A 13,385-nucleotide genomic window follows, 5' to 3' on the forward strand; every position below is an offset into this window, starting at 1 on the left:
TTTCCTCTCTATTGAAGACTTTAATTGCTCATATATTATGTTGCTTGTGAAAGTTATCCCATGACACACTAGTGAGCTGTTCATTTTTAAAAATCTTTTCTTCATTTTGTTTGTAGACAGTTTATTTTGCTATGTCTTATGACACCAAGGAACTTTGATAGATGTATGATTATTATTCACTAAGAAGAAGAATATAAAGAACTTAGTGCATTGGGTTCCCAACTGCTTCAATCTCTTCAAGAATGAATGACTATACATTTACTTTTCTAGGCCCAATGCTATCAGTTCATTTAAATTTAATGCATCAGGAAATAGGTCATCACAGGAAGAGCCTGTTCATTCAACAGTTATTTATTGAATATTTATTGCGTGCAAAGTATTAGGACAGGTGACTTGTGATATACAAAATTGTACAATGCATCATCCTTGCTCTCCAGGAACTTTTATTTAAGACGGGGAAAAATAAATATAGGTCTCAGAGAAATAAATAGCAGGATGCTAAGATGTCCCTTAAGATTTCACAGCCCTTTGGTGTATATACCCTGCGTTATCCCTGGAATTGTTAGCTGAATGGATTTTGCTCCTGTGAGTAGGCGCTATTATATGGTACAGTTGACCTTAAGATAGGGTGATTTTCCAGGTGGGCTTGACCTAATCACATGAACCCGTTAAAAGCAGGTAGTTTTCTCCAACGGGTAGAAGAAGAAGAATTGAGAGATATGAGAAGAGTGAGATGGATTTGACATGAAGGAGATTCTTTATTGCTGAGATAGAGGAGACTATGGTCCAAAGACCTGAGTGCAGGCGTTAGGATCTGAGGGAGCTCCAGTCTGTCAACTGGCAAGAAAATGGGTACTCTGGAACTAAAAATGCAAGGAACTGAATTCTACCAATAACGTGAATGAACTTGGAAGTGGAGCCGGAGCTCCAGATGACACCTTGATTACAGCCTGAGCAGAGAACTCAGACACATTGTGACAGACATCTGACCTATAGATCTGGCTTATAAGTAGGTAGTGTTTTGGGCTGCTAAGGTTGTGGTCATTTTTTTACGTAGTAATAGACAACTATGCAGGAAACATATAAGGAAAGTTGTGTGCAATTAAAACTACAACTGCACACTAGAGAGAGAGATTACTTTTGGCTGGGAATAATCAGGGAAGGCTTTATAGTGTCCATGAAAATGAGTGGCTTTTGAGATTGGCAGGAGATTAGGAAATGTGGAAAATAAAATCTTGGCAAATGGACTAGCATAGTAGCAGAGTCAGAGAAATGAAAATACAGTTTTATTAGCTAGAGCAGATTTTCTACAAAACTTAAAAGTGAGAAGACAGAATTAAGTTTCTCAATGTAGGCTAGGCTTAGCTGTGGTAGAATCACTTAAAATGTTTGCTAAAGTGTAGATTCCCGTGATCCTCACCAGACCAATTAAATGAGAATCTCTGATTTTGGACTTTTTAAGCATCTCTAGGTAATTTTTATGCTTACTAAAATTTGTCTTAGATTAAGAACCTAAAGGCTCAGAACAAGAATTTTGGGAGGATTTGTTTATACTTCTCTGTTCGTGATTTGTTTTGCTTTGTTTTGTTTTGTTTTAAATGTAGAGTAGATGTGATCAACGAGTATTGTAAAAATTTATTTGGAAGATGGTATTTTAGACAGCTGGAGGAAGAAGACAGTGAACAGGTGAAAATTATAGTCTTCTGTAACAGTAAAGTTAAACTGTTAGTAGTCTAAACAACACAGTGGCAGTAGGAATGGAAAGAATAGGATGCCTCTCAGCAAAGTTATAAAAGAAATATTAACAGGACTTGATGTTTGCCTACGTGCTGAGAAGAGGAAGTGAAGGAGGGGAAGCAAAATGGCTCAAGGTACCACTTTGGTGCAGTTCAGGTTAGACTGTAGGATGGAGTGGATGAGGATTTGGTGTTTGGCAGACAAGGGTTTGTGGCAAGACTGGAATGCAAAACTATTTTTTTGTTGTAGAAACAATAAATGAATTTACTGGATTTTATCTTTACTTATTCCTTATTTTGAAGAAGATTGATCTTTGAAATGCTAATTCTGTGTTTCCATTTTGTGTGTGTGTGTTTTTATCACCCTTGCTAAGTATCCAAATTATTAGTCATCCAGTATTTTCTTAGTGTTAACTTTAGAGTTGGAATTCACACTACAAACATTGATGAACTGACAAAAACACTTAATATGACTGGAATTATATATGGCATCAGTGACCATTTTTACACTAAGTTATTTGAAAGAAACATCTCTTAGCTTAAGGTCAATAATTAACCAATATTGTATTGCATTGATGGAATCCTAATGGTATAGTCTGTCTTTTACTTGCTTTCTTTGGTTAGGTAAGTGAGAGAATAGATGGGAAAATTGTGAGTAAAACTGAAGGCACTTGTCTGACATATTAATGGGTGCTAGTATATGAATTAACCAAAATTTCTGTATAATACATTTCTGCTTTTTAATGTAATTTTCTAAATGTTACCCTTACATCTCTAAGGAGAGAATTCCTCATCTTGCATAACTCCCCTCTGATTAATAGAGAAATACATTTTATAATTCTAGACCTGGCTGGTCAGCCACTACTGTGCTTTGATCTACATTCTGCACCCCAGGAAGCTGATCTAAACAGTGTTGCTCTTGCTTCCAAATGAGATGTGTGTCCCAGATGTTTATGCCAGATTTACAGTCTCTATAAGAAGTGAAAAAAAAAAAAAGAGAGAGAGAGAGAGAAACCAAAAGCTTTCACATGGACAGGTTACAAAAGCAAATACTTCTGATCTAGGCAAGAGGTCGTAACAGCCACTAGCCTGGTGCTGGAAATTCATTCTATGTGTTTCTAAGGCTGGGGTTGGTGTCAATAGCTTAGTGAATGTGGAAAAGCTTGCTACTCTCAAATGCACGTGTAGATTGTTTCAGCGGAAATGTTTGCAGTAACATCAAATTGGTCCCCTAATTAAATTACTGTGTTATTGAAGTCTATATATCTATGTCTTTTTCAATCTGTTTTAACATTAATAGCCTCTAGGAAGAGCTGTGTAGAGATAGAAATTAACAACAGAGTAAACTGATAAATCCTAACATTCACGCACACACACACACCAAATCAGGGTGTATTGTGTTTACACTGAGGATATTGTATGAATCAGTATTTTACAAATCTCTAAGATTACTTGGTTATTTTTGTGATAATATATTGTTTACCTTTACTGATCTATGTTGTGTCAGAATCTATCCTCTTTTTTTTAATCCTGTCCTCAGCCCCTTATCAAAACCACCCTCATGTTTTGTCAGTTTTATACGTAAATATTTCTTCCTAGTCTTGGCTACCATTATTCTTTTTTTTTTAATAATGTTTTTTATTTTTTTCTTCTTTTCCCCAAAGCCCCCTGGTACATAGTTGTATATTGTAGTTGTGGGTCCTTCTAGTTGTGGCATGTGGGACGTCACCTCAGCATGGCCGGATGAGTGGTACCATTTCCATGTCCAGGATCCGAACCCGTGAAACCCTGGGCCACTGAAGCAGAGCACACGAACGTAACCACTCCGCCATGGGGCTGGCCCCAGCTACCATTATGTTTTAACTGGAGTGCTCTAACAACTTCCAACACATCCGCTCTTGACTGCCTTTTACCAGTTCTCCAAACCATAGAGTATTCTCTCTAAGGAAAAATCACCCTTCTGGTTGTGAGCTTTTAATAGATACCCGTTGCTCTTGAGATGAAGAGAAAAAATATTGTATTTTCTTATAAGGGAGTTTGTGAATTTCTTCTGAATGCTGTTGTTACCTGTTACACAACACTCACCCTCCCTGTCTATTATTGGGCCAGGTCAGCATAGCTTGGAGGGAGCCTCATGCTTCCTCCTACCCTGTGATGTACATGCATGCCATACGTCCTGGAATCCTGCAGAGCTTTCTTTCTGTCTCCAACTCACCCCATCTCCCAAAGCACACAGATGCACACACACCTAGTTCAACACTATTCATACATGTTTCATATGTCAGGGAGAATGCCCCTATCACAAGTTACCTTTACCAATTCCTTCATACTAGGGCATATCCCTATGTTCTATGTATTTATAGTACCCTGTCTTCTGAGTCTTATCACAGTTTTTAATTATACATTTACTCATCTAATTATTTGATTCTGTTTGCTTTTGCATTAGACAGTATATTCCATGAAGATGGAGAGTACGCCTGCTTTTCTCAATATTTATTAGCAGCATGTAACACAGAGTCTGGCATAATTAATTGTTGACAAATTAATGGATGAGTAATTAATTCTGGCAATGGATTACTCTTCAGTGATGGCTTTTCAGTAAGTAAGACTACTTTTCAGTAAATAAGGTTGTCTTAATAAAATAAAATATATACTATTTTAAATCAATGATAAATATGTACCTATAAATAAATATAGATAGTATAATGTCATACATTTTAGTTTTTATTGTGTATTTACCTATCTATGAAATAATTATTTGTGCACTTCATTTCAAAAAGAAATGAAATAGCTACATGTTCTTTTGAAAAGTTTCTTATTTGTATCATGGTCTACCAGATTTATTCAACTTTCTGTAAGAAATGTGAGGGCATGAATTTTTCATTTTTTGATGTAGCCCTAATACACTTGGGAGTAAATGTTCTGCAAAAGGATGAAGAAGAAAACGCAATTATGGAAATAGAAGAAAAAAAGACTCTAGATCAAAATAGTCTTGTTGCATTTCCTAGGAATACAGCTGACAGCAGCATTTAGGGCAGCTCAGTATGAACTAGTCTAGAGCAACCGCTGCATTTTACAGACGAGATTTTGGAGTAGAAATGTTAAGTGACCAGTTTGCGGACTGGACTAGTGCAGAAACTAACTTCCAGTTTAATGCTTTTTCCACCCTACCAATTTAATGACAATTTTTGTTGTTGCTAATAACAACACAAATAACACAGTGAATTCCTGAGGAATTGCAAGCTTCACAACTCATCGTTGGAAAGGCCTTGATTTAGTGGGCTAAGTAACAATATTATTTAATGAAGAGTCCATAATAAATCAAGAAGAGTAATAATAATTTTAAAAGAGTTAATAGCGAAGAGTTAATCATAGCATGTGATTCTTATGTGCTTTCAAATAAGCCATTATATATATTTCTATATATATTTCATCTTTCTTTTCACACATTTGTGGTTAATTAATGTACATAAACTAACATTCTGTTCTTGACTGATCTGATTTTTAAAACCCAAAGCCTTCTCACCGCACTATAGAGGAGGCGAAATGGGGATGGCTGGGTTAGAAGTTAGCAGAACCCTTCATGCTTTGCTTGTAAATGAAGATTAAGGAAGAGAGTGCACACACACATTTTCTCACTGAGACTGTTACAGTTAACACTAGACCCGAAGTTATGTTCACGAGATGTGGGGAGGAAAACCAAGTCACTTCTCAATTAAGTAGGAGCTTTGGTTTCAGCAACTGGATGCATTACTATTCCTAGAAGGATGCTCTTATATGTGATTCAGAGGCATAACTCCAGATGCATGTTAGATATAAAGTATTTCCAGTTGTTCATGTACATTCCTGTTAGAGCAAAGACATAGCCAAACTCAGCCGGCATTCGTTAAGGTAAAATGTCCCCTGTAACTAGGAAATATTAACAAGACTTATAAAAACAAAAATTGGTCTATGATAGATTAAGTTTTATGTGTCTTCAGCCATTAACATCTTTAGCTTGTTCCACCAGAAATTGGTACCTAAAGTTATAACTACAATGGCACATAGTTTGTGCCTAAATTATTGCAAACCTATTTTTATGTTTGCAAAAACACTTAATTATCACTAATTAATATTAGTGAACACTTTCATAGATGAGAAAACAGGTGATGCACTATCACTTTGTAGATAAGGATATCTGCTTAATATAATACTTAAAACACAAATAAGATTACAATAAGAGAAAGCCATTAAAAGGAGCAAAGTAATTGATTACTATAGAAGTCATCTAGGTGTTAGCTGCTCAAGTAAGCTTTAACTGTTTTATTGCTCCAGTCAAAATGTAGGTTTATATAATCTGCTTCATTGAGACAATGTGTTGAACTCTTAATAGTCTATGTAACCATGTACTGAGACAATTATTTCTGAGAATATGACATCTTGAATTGGCATTTTCTTTACCAAGTCTTCATTTGAATTAAATCTGTCTGGAGAAATTGTCTTCCTACGGATTGCTTCTCTAGAAAAATATTTTTTCTATTGTGCTATCTGGACACACTTGTCTTATCTTTAAGTATGATAATGGAATCACGGCTCTTACACCAGGAATTGCCCACACTGCAGGCTTTGTTGAGTGTCCAAAACAATATGGATAAACACAAAGTAGTTTTGACCCTGTGCATGTGTATTTATTGTGGAAAATAATGAGAACCATTAAGAATATCTAATTAAATTTAAGGTGAAGACTCCTTTTGTGCATTTTTAAAACATACTTTAATCATGCTAAGTGACAGCATACTTGTTTGAGTTTGGGAACTCATCTTTTATGTTTTCATTTCAGGAGCTAGTGTTAACAGCATGCACCATCGCCACCCCCTTCTAATTTACAGCCATCTTTGAGTAAAATGGTTGCACTGTGTTGACAGTTATAATTTCCATATCATTTTAGCTGTTGGCATAAAATATATTTACATTGGAGAGATTAGGGTATTAAGTTAGCTGAGATGTAATGAAAAATTTTCTGATACTATGAGCAAACTTCTGTTTTCCGAAGACCTTTTGAAATTCCATCTGGATTGCCTCAGGAGAGAAAGGCTTTTTCCATTCTATCTCACCAATAGATTATGATCTGTCCTAAATGTCTCCTGTTTGGGAAAGTGTGAACCATGCTCTTTGGGGTTTCCAGTTTAAGAAAGAACTCCAGGAAGCAAAGAGACTGAAGCAAATGAAAGCAAATGCGCAACATCTATAAACAAAGCCTTAACTAGGTTAACAAGGCAGAATACAAAACACAATACAGAAAAGCAGCTGAGGAAGCTGTCAACATAGACTTAGCACCTGGTCTCAACTTCTAGTTGCTTGTACTTCACAGAGTAAATAAACCATTCTCTTATATATGGCCTTCTGTGAACTCCTATGCTGGGGACTTCACTGAATTACTTAAAATCGAATCTAAAGTACATACGATAAGCATACAAAGACTTAATTCATGCTTTTTGGGTTAATGATGTTTATATAAAATTGTGTCTTTGAGAAAGTGAGAGAAACTTTCCTAAATATTGCTGAATTAATTTGCCATCCTTGATCTGTTTACAGAAAATAACTTTTATTGACTATTTACTACGAGGCACTACAGAAAACACCCCATTAATCCTTACCGTAAGATTACATAGTAATAAATACTTGTATTTTTCCACTTTATAATGAGGAAATGTGTAAATGGCAGAATTCTCAGGTGGACCCAATCATACCCAACCCACGGTGTAAACACCCTGCATACTGGCTGGGACTATGGATATGATGAATTTCGCTCCTATGATTAGGTGATATTATATGGCACAATTGAATTTAAGAAAGGGAGATTATCAAAGTTCCTTCAGCTATTGCTTTTATGAAAAATTTTCTACTCCCCTTACCATTACTGTGTAGGCACTTAGATTCTTTTCCCTCTACTTATTGAGAAGCTACTATGTGTCAGGCATTGCCAGGTATGTGGCAGGATGAACACAAAGAGCTGCTAAGCACAGAGCTACGGTGTTAGTGCATTGTGACACAATGCAAATAAACGAATGTACTGAGTCTCTCCAGGAAGCCCAAATCATTTTACTCAACTTTTCCTTTCTGAGCTTTGTTGTCCTTACCCTCCTAGAAATTTAGCAATTGTAATAGAGATATTTTTAATGATTACATCCTCTAATGTGATTGCTGCTTCATACATTTTTGATCAGAGAGAAATGTCTCCCAGGGGGCAACTAGATCAATGGTGTTGACTTGGATTGTTGATGAAATTCCTTGAGAAGAATTGTTGGTGAGTATTGTCACATGAATGTGGGAAATCTAAGGAGGACAAAGTAAGATATCTGTATATCTATCTATGTTCTCTGTCAAAAGATAAGGAGAACAAAATAAAATAACATAGATGAGAATAATAACTTTGAAATTTTCACTCTGCAGAAGGGAGAAATAGCCTGGCTTCTTTCTAAGTGAGGAGATTCATAAACATAATGACAATATTAAAATGAAGAATTCTTAAATTTTTATATCTTCCTTGCACAAGAACATGAAGAAAGGAAATCTGTATAATTAAAATATAATAAAAGCCTTGCTGGCTGTCTATTGTAAGAAATAGGTTAAATAATATTTGGGATATTTAAGCATTTGCAAATTTATAAAGTAGGCTAATCATAGGAGGAAAACCACAGTACATTGACTTCATCATTTGCAATTGCTTTTGAAAGATTGTGCAGGCCTAAAGAGCTACTACAAACTTGAAATAAAGAGTATGACACTGATCCCCAAAAAGATGCAAGCTAAGCAAAATTATCTTATTTTTCTGCTAGCAAAGTGATAATTAATAAAATTTATGAAAAGTAGTATTTAAAAATATAGTGGAAAACTTTTTGAACATTGAGTAAGACTATTTAGTGTTTATGCATTTTATAAGTTAATCATATCACATTTGATTTTTAACTTTATTTATATTCAATTAGGAGGACATAATTTGGCTCATGATGTAGTTGATAAATTAACTGAATCAAATTATAATGGAACTATCATGTCTAGAACTTAATGACTTTTTGAATCACCTCTTTAATTTTCTCATTATTTAAATCGTAGCAAAGTTATTTTAAATATATTAATTTCCTGTGTTTGTTTAATAAATGTTTTCTTCATTAAAAGTTTACTAATGGAAAATATAACAAATATCTTCTTGAAGTTTAGCTATCTGGTACTTAGACCTTAGATGGCGACTCACAGTATGTTTGAGTTTGGCTAGTATTTGAGCAGAATGAAATATACTTATTCAAATATTTTAACAAGTTTAACAAGTACTGACCGTGAAAAGCAAGTCTGTTAACGTTTTCAACCCCTGGTTTCCCAGCCTCTGGGATCTCCCTTGGGTTTGAGGAGGATGCCTTCAGGAAAAATGTCTGCGTAGATTCCTGGGTACCAGTAACGTCTGAGTTGTTTCCAGTATTTTGTGTTTATGAATAAAGCCAGTATAAATATTTGTGTACAGGTTTGTGTGTGAACAGAAGTTTTCATTTCACTTGAGTAAATATCCAGGATTGAGACTGTTGAGTCACTGGGTAAGTGTATTCTTAACTTTATGAGGAGATTCAAAACTGTTTTCTAAAGTTGCTGTACTATTTTGTTTTTTCCTACCAACAGTTCATGAAAGTTCCCATTGCTTTGCATCCTTGCCAGCTCTTGGTATTAACAGTTTCTTCTTTTTCTTAATATAAGCCATTCTAATAGATATGTATTGATATCTTATTGTGGTTTTGATTGTGTTTCTTTAATGGCTAATGATATTGATCATGCAATTGAAATTTAAAGCCTAAATGAAAATATTTGAACATACCATTGAGTTTCATTTTAAATATTAATTTCTTTCTGCATTTCTCCCTTCCCTTCTCCCCTCTCAAGAAGATGGGTTTTGTCTTTTATTACCTTAAGGGAAGTATTTGATTGGGCTGAAGGCAGAGGGCACGTTGAAAACTTACTGACTTTCTTGTCCCAAACTTAGCCTCTTGAGAAGAATGGGTTTTGAGAAAGAAAAGTGTTTCTTCCACTTTAAAGGATTTCCCCAGGATAGAAAGAAGAGAGTTTTGTGGTATCCCGAACAGTGAGACCTGTACCACTTTCTCAGAAACATACAAAGAAGATGCTTGGCTTGAAAGAGGATTGTTTCTGTGATGTATTTAGCAAGGTGGTTCCAGAAGCAATAGGCTTCTAACTCTTGTAAAAGATCCCACTTTCTCCGGTGTAGCAGAAAGTTTCTGAGCAGCTGGATGTGAAGGCACCAGTGTTAAGTCAGACCTGTATTTCTTAGCTTACCCTGGTGACATGTTTGCATGGATAACTAAGGAAAGAAGAGGCTCCTTCTCAAAGACTAGGTAATCTGTGAGATTATAAAATCTTGGTGAGACCTAGTAGGTAATGGGGGTGGGTGTGCTCCTTGAAAAACTCCAGTTGAATTTTCCACTGACCTAGAGATAAAATATTGTTTATTTGTAGAAAATAAAGAAATACTGTATTTTTTCTCAATTGAGTTTCTGTACTGCAATTTATAAACCCAAAATGTGTCTCAGTAACTAACTTATTCTTACTTTAGCCAATTGTCTCAATTTTTTTCTTCCTTAAAGAGAGATTTTCTCATAAATTATATTTTGTGCATTTTGGTGAAGTGACAAATGCAGTCACAATAGTGTGAGCTAGTCATGCCTGGATTTTTTTTGAAGCTTATACTTAACATTGGTTTATTTAGCAATGTCTTCAATATATCTTCCTCTTTCTGTGTCAGATTTGAAACTGTCACAAATATTCACAAAAGAAAGTGAGGGCCAAGGGCTTATAGTAGTAATTTCTGGTGCTTGGTATGCATTTTAAAACATTTGTTAATAATCGAAGCATGAATATTTTAGATCATGAAGATAGTCTATTGAAGAATACAGTTGAAAATATTTTAAGAAAACTTTTTGTTTTGACAGTATGTTTATTTCACTCTGATGAAATCAGAAATTATACTTTCTTAAATCAAAAAGATTGTCTAAAATATTCTATTTATGTCAAGCAAATATCTTTAGTTAAGTGTTCAATTTATCTTTAAATAGTAAGATTTTTTACTGAAATTTTCACAGAATTTTGAAGAATACTTTGCATCCTAGCCTTTCCTATTACCTATTATATAAACTATGATTTTTAAGTGAAGACTTTGATTTTGCCGTGAACCTAAAACTATTCTAAAAAATGACATCTATTTAAAAATAACTTTAATAAAAAATGATGTCTTTGATAAATATAGAAAGTGTTCCCATATATGAATTCGATTTTTTTGAGAACTCATTTTGTCATTTCATGCTAATTGTTACATCAATGCCACCTTTTATGTTATGATGCATATATAACATTTCCACATGTAATATTCTTTTCAAGTGTAATAACACACATAATTAAAGCTTTTATCTTAAGGCAAGGTGAGTGACCAAAGTGGATCTACATTTAACATCAGTATTACTTGGGCACAATAAACAAACACTAAAATGATGGATTCTATATGAATTTTCATATTTTTCTATTGTAATAGCAAACACTTTATTGAGGTTTTCAATTGCCAGTTCATAAGCAGGTGTCAGACTGACCCACATAAGAATAATGTATAGAACTTGCTAAAATAAAAGATTTCTGCTTCCTGTACCTAGCATTTGTGATTCAGCAGGACTGGTGTGAGTTCTATGAATCCCTATTTTAATAACTCTTCAGAATTTTTAAACACTTTAGATGATATTAATAGATTACTTCTGTCCACCTTTTACTCTGTACTTGTAAGGAATGTGATGGGGTTCAGGGCAGGCCTCCCCAAGATGCACCACTCTGGTATGTGGACTATTTCGAGCTGAATACAATAAAGACTCAGAAGACTCAGGAAGAGCATCCGACCGACCTTCCTGCCCCCAAACTGCCTGAAAGACTTTAACAGAGAAGGCCTGTTCCAGGAAGGAGCTCATACCATGTGATAGCTATGGCATGATGTAAAATAGGTGTGATAAAAGGACACCTACAAACCCATTTTCTTGGCCCAGCAAAACCTGTTTAACTAACATTTGCATTCCATCTCTGTGTAAATTGTCTTACTCTACTTTGAAGCCCCAAATCAATATCCCCAGTGTCCTCCTTGTCTGTAGCTAAAGATATTTAAACAGGCAGCCTTGGCCAGATGGTTGAGTTGCTCAGTTTCTCCTGAGTTTCTCCTGTGTATACATGCTGTTAAACTGTTTGATTTTCTCCTGCTAACCTGCCTCTTTAATTATTTGACCAGCCATAAGAACCTTCAGGAAGAGTCGGGGGGTTGGGGGGTTGGTGTGGATTCTCCCACCTCCCCAACAACTGTTTTAAGCCAGGTAGGTTCCAAAGTTCTTTGCGATGTGATACCCACTTTGGGGGAAAACCTGAACAAAATAAACTATACTTTTTGAAATGGAAAATAGGGAGAACTTCTTTCTTTTTAATTTTTATAGAAGACCAAATTCCCATATGTCTATTTGCTAGAAATTAGCTTCCTGAAAAGGTCTTGCAGCTGCTTCTGAGATTTAGGCAGATTTTGTTGCTCATGTGCTGTTGAACAAGTCTCTTAGGGTGTTCTCATCAGCCTTTTTCCTTTCTGTCCGTGTCACAATCGCTGCCACTTCTGTGCCAGTGACTGACATTGAAGTCTTACTTTGGCCCTATTGAGGGGACTCTGGCTTTATTGTTTTTTTCTTACTGCTTGTTATGCACAGAGCTCTCTGGACGACCTCACACTGCTGTCCCGGACTCCGAGTGCCCCCGAGCCTCACGACTCTATGCTTAGGGGGCTACCTCTTCGTCGCTGTGACTCGGTGGAAGTTGGGAGCAGTTTATCTGCTCCTTGCATCTCTTCAGGTGGCCAAGAGGAGAACTCCTACCCCATCAGGACTGCTCCAGGTCTCTACCTGTCTCAGAGATCACTCCGAAGCCTGCGGAGGGCATAAACCCTTCTCAGGAACATTAGGTTTGGGGACATTTGTTCCTTTAGACAAAGCCCCACTAATTTGACCTTGTGTACTTTGTTCCACGCTTGAGTCAGTGAGTCGTGACTCTGGGCACATTATTCTCCAGTAACCCAGTAATAATGGGAAAAACACACTAAATAATGGAACATAATTTTATTGGAAAAGGTTTTACTACATGAAAATTAATAAAAGACTTTCAAAGAGAGATTTCAGATTTAATGTGTATTAATATATTTCATATCAAATGTATACTAATGTATTAATGTATTTAATATATATTAAGAACCAGGGAGAAATTATTAAAATGGTGTGAATGAATACATTAGCTGAGAAATTCACTCTCGTTGTGGTGATGTTATACTAAACAACAAAGAAAAGTCGCTCTTAAAAATAAAATGAGGAGACAGTGGGTGAAGACTGGTTTGTGATTTGAAGCATATGGATTTCAGAAGACAAGAGGGACTGTCTAGAATACTTCATGAATTTAGTTTACTTTGTGAACTGGTTGGCTCTGCTGGTTGCTTCTACTGGAAAAAGTTGATGTGATAGTTTCGGAAGGTGCAAGATTTCAGCATTTTGCTGCTAGCCCCCTATTTGCATTAGTATCTCCTATTACACGGCACAGGAACAGTTTTGT

General features: G+C 35.6%; 1 long non-coding RNA gene across 1 annotated transcript in view; it reads right to left on the minus strand.

Annotated features, from left to right (window-relative positions):
• The window catches only part of LOC139074169 (uncharacterized), a 73,366-nt gene that overhangs the window by 21,199 nt on the left and 38,782 nt on the right, over positions 1 to 13,385 (minus strand). The window lies entirely within an intron of this gene.

This window comes from Equus przewalskii, chromosome 1 (genome assembly GCF_037783145.1).
Source record: "Equus przewalskii isolate Varuska chromosome 1, EquPr2, whole genome shotgun sequence".
Lineage (NCBI taxonomy): Eukaryota > Metazoa > Chordata > Mammalia > Perissodactyla > Equidae > Equus > Equus przewalskii.